We start from the raw sequence: 14,060 nt of genomic DNA, 5'->3' as shown, positions 1-14,060 counted from the left end.
AGAGAGAGAGAGAGAGAGAGAGAGAGAGAGAGAGAGAGAGAGAGAGCTAAGAATACACTGCCTAACTCAAGATCCATAAGATTGACACCTACGCTTTCTCTTAAGTGTTTTAAATTTGGCTATTACATTTAGAAATAAGATGCATTTTCAGTTAAATTTGTGAGATAAAATAATGGTCCAAATTCATTTTTTGCACATGGGTCGTTCATTGCCTATTTATTCCAGAGACTTTTCCTTTTTATTCCTTGTATTTACATAATGATGTGTGATAAGAATGTGTGCTACATGGATTTGAGGGTTGAGTTCCAATCATCAGAATTGCAAGAAACTTTACTTGTTGAGTCATGTTGGCCAACCCCCAATGTCTAAGCTCCTGCCCACTGAATTACCTTGTCACCCATGTTGAAAAAAAAAAAACAATTGTTTTTAAATGTATGGGTTGATTTCTGAACGTATCCTTTTACTCTGAGGATCTCTATGTTCTTACTCCACAGCCACACAATCTCAATCCCTACACCTCTGCAACAAGCTTGGTAACCGCTACGTGTGCATCTTGGGATTTTGTTTATTTTTAAGATTTGCTTTGGCTATGTTTGTGTAACAAACGAACTTTAGAGAGAACTTAACAATTTCTTTCCTTTTTTAAGCTAGTGATTAGAAAACAATAGCACTGACTCTGTGGATCAGTTCATGTCTTTAATTGTGTTTTCTTCACCTGAGTATACTGGTGTGTTTATCTTTATTTAGGTTTTTGTTAACTTTGTTCAATAATGTTTTGTGGTTTGTGATATAAAATGATTTCTATATCTGGATATTATTCAATATTATACTTCCTCCAGAAAACAAGTTACAAGAAGTAGCCTTGTACTACTCTAGTAGCCCTCTACCCAATAAAATGCTTAATAATGACATATATTTATAATTTTGATAGTAAGCATTTTAAACACATTCAAAAGGGAACATTCATTTCACATGCTAACTTATGTTAACTGAAAATAATTCACAACCTATGAAGAGCGACAGTAATCGGTGACAGACCTGAATTTAAGGGGTCACCTATTCATCACAGCAACAGTACAAAAGAACTGTCTGTAAAAAGCCATCCAGACATCATCAAAGTTCCATCCAATAAATAGCTCCATCTCAAATTATTCAAACAATCTAAACAGAAATTATCTATGGGCTGAAAGGCTTATTCATAATTATAATGTTAGTGTTATTTGAATTCATGCTTATTGGTGTAATTATTTACAGAAAAATAGAACTATTAAAGATAACAGTTTCAAAACTGGTGATCCATCTTCCATAAAGATATTTTTGTTGTTTCATAAACTGTGCCTTAACACTGGCCACTGATTTCCCATACACATTCATTACTCATTCATTTTTCTGTTAAAAAACAAGAAAAATGCTTGTTTTTTAAACCAAAAATGAGATCTAACTACACTATGTGACTCATGGATTCCTAACAAGGATAGCTTCAGTGAAAATAAACACGGCCTTTAAGATTCTGTTATTGCAATGAAACTGTGACCATAAGTTATAAAAGGGTATCTTTTGTTCACACTTCCATATACCAGTTCATCATAAAAAAGAATTTAAGGCAAGAACTCAAAAAATCCAGGCGCCTAGATGCAGGAGCTGATACAGATGCCATGTAGGAATGGTGTTTTACTGGCTTGATCCCATGTGTTGCTCCACCTGCTTCATTATAGAACCCAGGACCACCAGCCCAGGCATGACACCACCATAGGCTAGACCCTCCCACATCAATAACTGATTAAGAAAATTCCCTATATCTTATCCTAAAGCCTCATCTTATAAAGGCATTTCCTCAATCCCTCCACTTGCATGACTTTGGCAAATCATGCCAGCATAAATATATATTGGAAATGTAGTTTACTGTTATGGTCTCAATATTGACCTATACCACAAAAGAGGGAGGAAGGAAAGAGGAAGAAAAGAAATAATAAAACATTAGCAATATGTACATATAAAATCTAAACCAGATGAATAATTACACTTTAAAGGAATGAGTCCACTTTCTCAATTTGCATAATCAGTAAAAGTTTTTTTATTAATTTTTATTTGATATTTTAGGGCTGGAGAGATAGGTTGGTGGTTAAGAACACCTATTGCTCTTGCAGAGGATCCACATTTGGTGCCCAGTACTCATGTCAGATGCTTCACAACTGTCTGTGACTCTAGTTGCAGGAGAGCCAACATCCTCTTCTTGTCTCAATAGGTATCTAAAATCATGTGCTCATACCTATACATAACACACACATACACATATAATTTAAAACTATTCCAGAAATTTCATGATAGAACATTATAAGAATACTAATAAGGTGAACTTTTCTTCCCAAGCTTGAAATATATTGTCTTTAGACAAAAAAATAAAGTTAAACTCTGCTCAAGAACTTGAGGCATCCAATGGGTCAGCTAGCTACTGTGTTAACACTTCCACATTCTTTAAAACCAGCACTAGATGCAACTGAAGCACTGTCTTGCACAGCACCCTGAGTACACAAATGGCTAAATGAGACACCAGCCATCCAAAAAATACAGTTCTTTTATGATTTTTTTAAAAAAATGTAATATATCAAACATTTTCAAAATCAAGCAGATCATTGCTCACTCAACTAGCTAGAAATTTAGAAAGGTACATTCAGACTCCTGGGAGCTACATAGGAAACAATCTCCATAAAATATTCAGAGAGGGAGGCCCAGAAAATTGCCATGTCAGTATGTACAAGAGAGTACATGGATTTTATTTATACAATACACCTCATCCAAAAAGGAGTTCATGAACAGAAATCTATGTGTATTAGTGTTGTGAGGTACTGTGTTCCCAACAGATACCTGAAAATCATTTGTTAAGTAGCTGTTTGGACCAAGTATTGAAGATATAAGGATACATAATTTACACTAAATCTGTGTTAGAAAAAAAATACTTTAAGATAATATTACCATACACTATATGTAAATTAGTGTTTATTTTTCATTTTCAAATTTGTATTTGATCCATGCCCTATTACCTCATTTTTGTACTATTATAATAAGTATTATTACTTTTACTAGAGTTGAACTTTCAGCCTTTTGTACACTGAGTCAGTGTTCTCTACTACTAACTACTATATCTACACTTAGTTTCTTACTTTAATAATAGAATGGCCCCACAAATTGGCAACCAAAAAAATGTGAAAAAGACAACTTTTTTGAAACAGAAAAGTATTTAAGTGAAGTGACTCAGAACCAAACTATGTATAAAAACCAAGAAACATGTTCTATTTATCAGTGAAAAATTAATAGAAATTATTAATGAAACTTCCATTCTCCACAGTAAAAGCAGAGCAATCTATACACAGATGGTAACAAATAGGACAAAAGCAGAAAGATCTCCTTCTGTGAAGAAAGTGATGCATGATCCTAAAAGATCCAGGAACCCAAATTGAAAGCTAACAAGACTCTAACAAAATGTTGCCATCACTTCTCCCTCAAAATTATCTTCAAGGTAGAATGAAAGTTAAACACAAAAAATGCCCATTCTGAAATTTAATAACTGTTGGACCACCATAGTTGACTTTTTTTAAAGGGTCACAATATAAGAAATATGAAATTTTAGAGAAAGAAAACCATTTGGATTCCATAACACACTCTATTCTACAGGGACTACAACATTCTATTAAGACTTTGGGAATGATAACAAAACTCTCTTTACCAAAAGAATACAAACAAGATGTACAAAGTGAAAGCATGTAAATAGCTCAACCTAAAAAACATACACTACTTTCAGCAGAAACAACCATCAGACCATCACACAGAAATACTAAGACTTTTTCAAAATCACAGTGGAAAAATGCATATAAAAGACATCTATCTCTTCCATGTACTTATTAGAAAACACACACACACACGCACACACACATATACATGCACACACACAATTATCTTGTATTTGCAGAGAGGTATGGAATCAGGCATCTTCACGCTCACAGGTGGAACAGAATTTATGTACTGTTTTAAGAGAAACCTGGCATTAACTATCAAAGTAGAAAGTACACACACTGCCTGAACTAGCAGTTGTAGTTAGCAGCATTAAAACAAAAGGCGCTGGTCCATGTGGAAAGTAAAACTGTGTAAAGATGTTTCTTACAGCCTTGCCTAAAATAGTAAATCAGGAGAACAAACTGTCTATGGAAGCACAAAGACTCAAGAATCCAAGCAGGCACATACTGAAGAACAAATCATAACAGTGGAAAATAATGACTGAGATAATCATATACCACAATAGTGATGTCTTCCTCTTTAAAAAGATTTATTTATTTTATATGTGTGTTGAGTATATGTATGAACCACGTGAATGCAGTGTGTTTGGAGGCTAGAAAAGGGTATCAGATGCCTTGGAAGTGTAGTTATAGGCCTTTGTAAGCTAACTAATGAGGGTGCTGGAACCTGGACTTTGGTCTTCTAGATATACAATATGACACATAGGTAAATGCATCATCTCAGTTAAGAAAGCCTTTGTGCATCTGCATGTGCATGTGTGTGTTCCTGCGCATGTGCATGTGGCTGTGTACATCTGTGTGTATCCATGTGCTTGCCTGTTTACATACCTACTAATAACTACATTCAGCATATAGAAATTGGCTGCCAAAACTCAATTTGTTGACTATGACATAAATCACACTAGAAGGCAAAGCATACCCGGCATTTTCTATCTATATATACTAAAAAACTATAAATATAATTTCCAATAGATGTGATGCTATCTCCAAAATATGTAGAAATTTTATTATGCCAGAAAAAAATGTTTAAATCATTTAGCTTCAAAATAAGTTACAAAATGGTAAATTCTCAGCAGTGCTGTCAAATGATAACCCTATAAAATATACTATAATATACTTATGGTGGGCCAGGGGTGAATAGAAATTTACCAAATATTTACTGGGCCACTAGTTGGACTACATTTTTTGTTTTGTTATGAGTTTTCTACTGGAGTTCTCCTTGTCAATTTCTGGACAGTAGGTAGTGTTACTATGTCAGAATCAAAGACAAATCCTGTTCTTTTGAAACAATGTATCCCTTGTTTCATTCTTGAGATACATCCATGTACACAATGTGTCAACATTTCTGCATTCCCAGCCTGTCTCCTCCCTGTGTCTCCCTTAGCAGCTGTTTTCTCAGCAGATATCAATCAGAGCCTTAGCCTTTTGTCTCTTGGATGTTATTTTCCTATCTCTCCCACTGCTATGCATTGATTCACCACCCTGCAGGAACAGCTCTGCCCCAGTCCCCAGACCAAGACAGGACTGAAGGAAAAGTTAATGTAAGATCAACTTCACTTCTATACTCTTATTGCAAGATCTGAGTTTCCCTTCAGTGAAAGACTGGATTGCTGAGCCATTTCACTTCAGAGTTAGCAGATTATTTCACACACTCTGCTGTTTAGCATTAAGCTGCTCAAGTGAATATTTTATATATGTGTGCAGGTTGTCAATTTGTGAGATCAAATACCATGTCTAATTCTTGTATGGATTCTGACCTGATGCTCTGTGCGCGCACATGCGTGTGTGCACGTACACACACACACACACACACACACACACACACACACTGCTTTTCATATCTTACATTGAAGCATTTGGTGAGTGACTGATTTATTTGAACTGAAACCTGTAGGATTTATTCAAAGATTGAATGGGCTAAAAGCCTTAATTCAATCAACAAGTAATTGTGAAGGGAGTGTAATAGAAAAAAAATGTTAGAAAAAAAGAAGCTACAGTTTCTATCCATGAAAAAGACTTTTGAAAACAGTGATAAAGTAATTACTGTTTTGGCTTCACCCTGAATAAGCAAAACATATAAACCTCTTTGCCTGAGGTCTTGATTTCACAGATGAGCAAACTGCAATCAAGCTTGCTTGCCTGGAACTCAGACAATTGCCAACACTCATGTTCACCTCCTGTCCCAACCCCATGGGTCCTTCTTGCTTCTCAATACTTGACAATATTTGTGTGCTTGCCCACTTTTTAACTGTTGCCTTGAGTCTAAATTGCTTTCCCTCCCCTTCCAGCTCAGGCTTTGGTCTACAATGTGAATTTCTTCCTCTTGTCCCAGAGTACCTTCTGATACCTGTTTTTGCTCACATGCCCAAATAATAAGCTGTCCCAAAATGCACAGGGTCTTTTTTTTCAGGTTCCGTCCAAAAGCACAAGAGTGCCATCACAGCCTGTGAATACACTTAAACTAAACAGCAAGGCTTATTAACCATGCAAGGTCTCCTGCTCATCAACCTTTCCCCTTGCTTTGCCCAGTGCTGAGCAGTCAGATAAGAGAGCATGCTGCAGGATGGCTTCTGGCAAAAGTTCCCTCATTTAGAGGCTACTGCCTGCAGTCTGTTAGAAACTAGAGCAGCTGTCCTAGTACTGGCGGTGAATGAGGCTGACAGAGGCCAGAGAGCAGGCCAGAAAGTAAGAGCTGAACACAGTTTTATACCCAAGACCAACCCCACCACTCTATGCCCAATTTCACGGGCCCTTTCAAATGCATTTCTTTCCCTTCGTGGACAGATCTCACACAACTGCTATTCAAAATGTATTGATGAACTCATACAGACATCACCACTAGCAGCAGGAGCAGGAGCTTTGCTAACTTTTTGAAAGAAATAACCTTGGGAATTTGACAGTGTTTCCAAATGTTTTGATTTTAAAGATACAATGAATAAAGCTATCACAAGTTTTTAATATAAAAGATTTTTCTTTTTTATTTTTCTCAGTCATGGACTTTTAAAGTTAGGAGATGTGTCAAACTGTTTTCCAAAGTGTTACCTTGTCATCAGTCATGTGTAAGTGTTGTATACAGTTGCTTCACATTTTCCCAAAACTTGGTGTTGGAAATTTTTATCTAAAAACCTCATGATTAATGCTGTGACCTTCCTTTTTCTTTCAGATTTTATTTTATTTTTAATTATATGACTATGCATGTGTTACGTGTTGGAGTGTGCAGATGAGTTCAGGTACCTGTAGAAAACAGAAGCTTCAGATTGGGTCCTATGCAACAGCAGCAATGTTCTTAATCACTGTGCTTCCTCCTTAGTGCCACTCTGTGGCTTTTAAATTTTCATCATTTGGGTGAAGAAAAGAAACACCTGGCCTGGAGATATGGCTCAGTGGCTAAAGCAGCTGTTGCAGAAGTCTGAGAAGTTAAGTCTTTGTCCACAACACTCACATAAATGTTGGGTGTGTATAGTGACCAGCTGTAATCTCAGCAATCTAGAGTAAGCAATAGGAAACTTTCCTAGGAAAGGTGGCTAGATTATCCCAAATTGGTGAGTTTTTGGCTCAGCAAGAGACTGTTTCAATAAATGAAGTCAACCAGGATCTAAGAAAATATCTAACATCAACTTCTAATCTCTGCAAGCACTCGTGCGTGCACGCGCGCGTGCACGTGTGTACACACACACACACACACACACACTCACAGGAGTATAACTAGAAGGTTTTGCTAAAACTAATGAAGGCAGGCTTTCCATGGAGGTAAAGAAATGTATTTGAAAAGGTTTGTGAGTTCAAACCCTGTGACTCCATCAAACTCTCCTCTGACAGCCATACATATGCTATGTGTGATTTACATTCATTTCTCGGCCATGTTTTAGTTCTAAAAGCTATTTGTTACACTATGTATGTATACACAAATGCATATGTAAATAGGCCAAGAAGATAAATTATATGCTTGCTACACAAGTATGCACACTTCAGTTGAATCGTATTATCCAAGTAAAGTACTGTAACATGTATCTGTAATCTCCTAAATCTTACATAGAGACAGGAGTTTCAGAAAGAAGAATCACAATGGGTAATCCTGTCTCAGAGTAGAAGACTGACAACCAAGGTTGTCCTTTGACCTCCATATGTAAGCCATGGTATGTTACTACACACACACGCACACACACACACACACACACACACACACACACAAGCATAAAGACACAAACACCTTGAAAATATATTCAGATACAAGAAAGATAAATTAAATATGTGTGTGTGTGTGTTGAAAACAATTAAACATGGGTTCTAGTATTATGACAGCAAAAGTATAAGAGACCCCTAACTAATCAGCAGTTATACATTTTATAGATCAATACACAAAATTAGCCCATTTTGTGTCATCTGTATTCAATTTTCCCATTTGTTAACTATCTTTAGCTGGAAAAACAATCACATTTCACACATGAAAGTTCCTATTGTTAATACACATGAAAGTAGTGATGTAAGAGCTGTATTTATGGATCAAACCTTCAAATCAATATGAGTACCCAAAATATTAAGTGTTATAAAATAAGACTATCACTGTCTGTTATTATAATATGCCCTAAGCAATCATTTCAAAGAGGTGTAAAAAACACATCTGTGGTTGTGTTCAAATTGATGTTGAAAGGCAAAACTTCATAGTAGGAAACTGAAAATACCCAACATACTTGTTTTTCAAAGACGTCTGTTGCTTTAATGCAGAACCAAGTAGAAATGACACAGTTGAAATATTTTATTTAGCCTGTGGAATCTTTCAAGAATACAGACATTGAATTCCAAGTAGAAAATAAAAACACCAGATCCCTAAACTAGTCACTCATGCCAACTCCTCTAAGATTCAGAACATTGGAAGAGAGGGTCAGCAGTGTATAAAAGGTGGAAGATTGAAAGGGCTGTGAAATGTCATTCTTTAGACTACACACAGCCATTATCTCCATTAACTCACATCTGTAGCTACCTGTACTGGACATCCCCAAGATCTGTATCATCAACAATCTGTCCAAGACAGAGGCACTGCTTGCCTTTCACCTGATGATCACAATAGGACCAGTGGACCTTTCTAGACCATTGACATATACACTGTTCTAGTTTGTCTCAGTGGGTCCCAAACAAAACAATCAGCATATTTGAGAGATATTTGTGCAGAGAGGTGTAGTAAGAAGATGGAGTGACTTATACATGTGACTTATGTTGTGAAAGTGTAAAATAATAGTGGAGATGATACTACTAATGAATATTTTAACATTAGAGTTTATATACTATTCATTTTTGGAAATATACACTTGCTTATGACTAATATAACTGTTATGGTTTATGACTAAGTAAACTTTTCACTACTAGGGAGAAAGAAATAAAGTTGTGTGCATCTATTAAAACAGAATAGATCAACTCTATAAACACATAATCACTGTCACTTTGAACTTTGTTGCAGAGGAAGAGGGAGAACTCCTGGAAATCTGTTTTCAAAAGAAGTAATACAATTATTCAGTTTCCATCTTTTTTCCCTGTTAGATGCGGAAACATCACAAGACTGTTTATGAACTTCAACCAAAATTGAAGGTTGACTAACAGATTTTTGTCTATAATCATCTCTCTGCCCCTCCATCTTGTACAGATTCTTGTCCTGATCAGGACAAGTTCCAGACAACTCTTCTTGCTGTCACCACATGTTAATATACCAATAAAGCACCTAAAAAGCACACTCTCTTTTGGCATCTGTAATATTTTTTGCATTCTGTGAAAAGGAAAATTAGTAATGAGGCAATGTCATGAGTAAAACATAAAGCTCCAAGAAATATAATTACTTCAAGAAGTTCTGGTTTGCATATGTTAAATAGAACATCTTCACAGAGATATGGTCTTAGAACACCCATGGAGTAAGGAAAGAGAGGTAAGATAACAACAGTATTAACCATTATTATCTAGCAAAAGTCAAGTGTTTCCTCTGTCTTACAGTTTAAGGAAAACCCATGAAAGAATATTGTGAGTCTGCCTGTGGCAAAGATTTGAGTTCTGTGTATTATGGAAGCATGGAGTCCTAGATATGATAAGACATAGAAATAAAATTAAAACCAGATGTTTGGTAAAAGTCGATCCCAAAGGACAATCAATTGACCTGTCCAAGGTGGTAGAATATTTACTATGATGACATGTTTAACACTTTTTAAAGTGTTCATTAATTTAACCTACAGTCTAGAAAATGAATAGACTTGTTGATGTACCTCTCTCCGGTCATGCTAGGCTTTCTCCTCCATCTCTTCTCTGACTCCACACTACTTGACATTCTTCTCTGCGATCTCCATACAAGCCTGAATCCTTCTACTAAATAAAACAGTTTCCCTGGTCACACAGAAATTTCACCCCTTCAGAACTACTGTCATGTCTCTCTTCCATAGCCACAGTGCATAATTCTACATAATATGCTAGAATGCTTTAAAACCTGTCCTCCTAATTAAAATAATGCTAATGAAAAACCATATTTTGCTTCAAGTTTTATGCTAAACAGATTTAACCTCTAAACAAACTCTATAAATCGTAATCTCATCTCATTGATAAAGCAAGTTTCTTAACAGCAGGTAAAGCACATAGTGTTCTTAAGCAAGAGAAGCTGAACTCAGTTTGGAAGCTTTCTACAAAGATCTGGCTCTTTGCAGCTGTGAAACTGGACCTCATGCAAATACCTTTTATCTTCACCTAGCCTACAAGCTGAGGCCAACGACAGTGTCTTTTTCTTCTTTCCACTTCTTTCGACAGCTCACACTAGTCAGTATTAGCTTGCATGTCTGTTATGAGCTTGAAGGGAGGGACATATAGAGAATATATGCAGAATATTTCAGGTAAGGTTCCATAGCATGTCCAATGTGGTCTTTGTTTGTATCCTAAAGGCCCATGCAATTATAAACAGATGCTTCTGGAAATAAAATTCATAAGAAGTTAGTGCATGTATGCAAATGTGTTTGTTAGGGGATCAAGCTGCATTTTTGTTGTTTGTGTTCTGGTTTGGGGGTGCTGTGGAACAAGCCAAGGGCCTAGATCATGCTGGGCAAGAAAACTAACACTCAGCTATATCCCCGCTCCATCAAATTTACTTTTTATGCATTAATTCATTTTCTAGCTCATATTTTATTCATTTAACTCATCGACACTCCTAAGATATTGTCATAAACAAAATATTTCATTTTCTATTTCTTTAATAACTTCACTCTCCTTTCACAATATTAATGAATATTTATAAACAAGAGTCAGATAAAATATGCCTTTCATTCCATAGTGAGCACTGTATTCTTATCAGAAATCCTCCCTCATCATTCTGAGAAGAAAATTTGCAACATAGAAAAAAACAGACTGAGGAGGAACTGCTCCTCCTACACCCAAAACTCCACAAATCGAGTGTACTTGGTTGGCAGGCAGAATGGCCTTTGAAAGTTAGAACAAAACAAACTTATTATCACCATATATGATTGCCACAGCTGAAACTTAGGGCAAGAAAAGGAACAGAAACTGCAGAAGCACACCTATATGGAATTCAGTGTCAACTAATATTCAAACACATACACAGTTGATCACAATTCTACCTGGAGACATTAGTGACCAATAATTCAAGCTTCTGCCACATGGATCATAAACCTGAGAAGTCATGAAAAGAGCTGCATTCCTCCAGGAAAGGTGAAGGGGAGAGGCTTCTCTTATTTCCTAATATAATATACTTCCCAAATACTAACACACATGACCATCAGTATCAGCCGTTTAGGCAGGTCGGCACTCTGTCATGTATGAAGGCAACTCTCTTCATCCCAACTCCTACTTTACAGTCACATAAAATGCAAAACTGCCTATTACACTGCTGGAATGTCATCAAAATTTCAACAAGAGGAATAAATTCACGACTTTCTCCATCCTATATTTATTGACTGCAACTTCAGTGAATCCAGCTTTTGTCCCTCTGCACATGCTACTTATACAAGAAAATGTAGCTATTTTAAACTTAAGGTTGGGGAAGGTGTTATCATTCAGAAGAGTCTGAATAGGGGAAACTAAGTCTTTGATCTTTCAGTTTATTTGTATGCACACAATTGGACCTACTGAGATGATACACTGAAGCAGCATGCTGTGCCACCATTTATGTTAAGATTTTTAGAAACAACATTTGCAAACAGAAACACCGCCATGCCTTCCTTGATAAAGACTGAAATGTGCTGAAGTGACGCTGAAGGCAGCAATGTGAAATACAAGATTCAGTGCAAGTAACTGATGCAAAACAGACTGAAATTTCAAAATTCTTCAGAACAACCCTCCTAGAGGTAATTTAACTTTCCCATTAGTGTAAATACATCTAGGAATAAGCAAATCACTCACAACATTTTCCCCCCAAAATATCAGGATTTCTATAAGGTGGCCGAGCAGGACTGAGGGTGCCTGTGAAAAATCCTACCATACAGCTAAAGTTACCAAAATGATATGTTTACAAGACGGTAGAGTACAGCCTCATTCTTCAGTAGCTGGCTAGCCATTCTCAGTGTCTTGAAGTTAACCAGGGATGAACAAAAAGTGTTATCTTTCCATTTCCTCAAACAAGTTCTCTGGGTGTTTTGCATACCAAGCAGAACACAGCGTGTAATGCACCGGTATTAAAGTTGAGAGAGTTTCTGTCTGTGAAGTAGTGACGGAGCCAAGGATACACAGGTTCAAGTCCAAGCTGAATATTAGGCGGGTGGTTTGAAAACGTCAATCCAGAAAGGCCTAGAGGAAGGGATTCAGGCTTCCACTGTTGCCAACCTTCCTCACCCCTCCCCTCTTTTCTCCTCTTGTTCCCTTCTAGGCTTCTCTTTCCTTGTGGTTTCTCATGGAGACGACAATCAAAGCAGAAAAGGCTGGGTTTTAAATTAGTGTGATACACACTGGGAATGTGTAATCCCCAGGAGGAAAAAAAAAGAAAGGAAGAAACTGTTGAAGGGGGGAGTGGGGGACGGTTGGAAACATATCTAAGTGACAACCTCCCCACCCCCACTCTTTATAGCACATATCCATAGATTGTTCCTGGACTCTATTCCTTCCAGTTCCCAGTACTCTATCCAACTTGACCCTTAATCCTGACAATGTAAAGACCTGCAGGGCATCCTCTGCGCGAGCGTGCGTCTCTTGGTACAGGAAACCAATTTTCAAGAAGCCCCTGATCCGGACAGTTGTACTAGGCAAGGATGCCTAGTACACCATCCCACCCTCCGGGAAGGGGGTGAGGATAAGAAAAGGAGGGGGGAGATGAAAAGAAGATTGATAAAAGCTATGCAAAGATGAGCTGAAGGGTGAGTGGCTAAAAGGAAGACAGGGAAGAAAGAAAGGGTGGGAAGGAAGTAGGGCTGGGTGAGAGAAGAAAGGGATGAAAGAAAGGCTGGAAAGGAGAAAGGAGCGGAGAGGAGAGAGGGATGTTGGGAAGGATGAGGGCGGGAGGGCTGGGGAGCGGGAGGGAGGGGAGGACGAAAAGGATGGGAGGGAGGCAGGAAGGGAGGGAGGCAGGCAAGGATGGAGGATGCTCTGCCCGGGACTCACCTCTGTGGGTCGGTGGGAGTTTCTCGCCTCCTCCTCCTCGTCCTCTGTCTGCAGCAGCTGGTGCGGAATGACAGAAGCGGCTGGAGAGGCGGCGGTGGGGACTAGGGCAGCTGCTGCAGCTGCTTCTGGCCGAGGTGCGGTGCCGCCCGCTCCGCCCGGGTCTCCGCCTCACTCAGTGCTGCCAGCAAAGCCGCTCCCCCCTCCCCCCGCCCGCCCCGCGTCCTGCCCAAGCGAGCGGCAGCGGCCCGGATCGCCGCTAGGGGAGGTGCCCAGTGCGCACGCGCGGCCGCTCACTTGCTTGCTCGTTCGCTCGTGCCCGTGACTCGTCCGGGCTGCTAAAGGATGAGCACGCGGGCGCGCGCCGCCCGGGAGCGCCAGAGGGGAGGGACTGGAGAAAGGAGCCACAGAGGGCGCAGGTGCCGTCTCCATGGCAATGGCGTTACCCTCTGGGCGGGGACCAGGAGCTTGATGCGGGCCCTGCAGGGAGGGGCTGGACTCCTGAATGATCTGCATAGGCGACAGAAGGCAGGATGGGGTTCCACACTCAGAAAGACCATACCACGTGGCAGCAGGAGGCCAGAGCCCGGTGCAGCCCAGGTGGACCTGTAGCCCCGAATACCAGAGAACCTGGGAGAGAATGAAACTGTTAGAGAAATCAGGACTGTGGCTGTTTAACAAGCCTCTGTGAACGCAGTTTCC

At 38.8% G+C, this 14,060-nt stretch overlaps 1 protein-coding gene across 5 annotated transcripts in view; it reads right to left on the bottom strand.

The window, feature by feature from the left end:
* Ctnna2 (catenin alpha 2) overlaps positions 1–13,621 on the bottom strand; it is a 1,083,974-nt gene extending 1,070,353 nt beyond the window's left edge. For 3 of the 5 annotated variants that reach the window (XM_028762290.1, XM_028762294.1, XM_028762295.1), the window contains exon 1: positions 13,362–13,621. The gene's annotated coding sequence lies outside the window, so the exon portion shown is untranslated. The remainder of the gene's footprint in view (positions 1–13,361) is intronic. The other 2 variants (XM_028762289.1, XM_028762293.1) reach the window with 1 other exon arrangement.
* Positions 13,622–14,060: the final 439 nt, after the last annotated feature.

The sequence above is a fragment of the Grammomys surdaster genome, unplaced genomic scaffold (assembly GCF_004785775.1).
Source record: "Grammomys surdaster isolate TR1022 unplaced genomic scaffold, NIH_TR_1.0 133, whole genome shotgun sequence".
Taxonomy (NCBI): Eukaryota; Metazoa; Chordata; class Mammalia; order Rodentia; family Muridae; genus Grammomys; species Grammomys surdaster.
The sequence above is the reverse complement of the archived record's forward strand: the minus strand, read 5'-3'. Positions and strand labels throughout refer to the sequence as shown.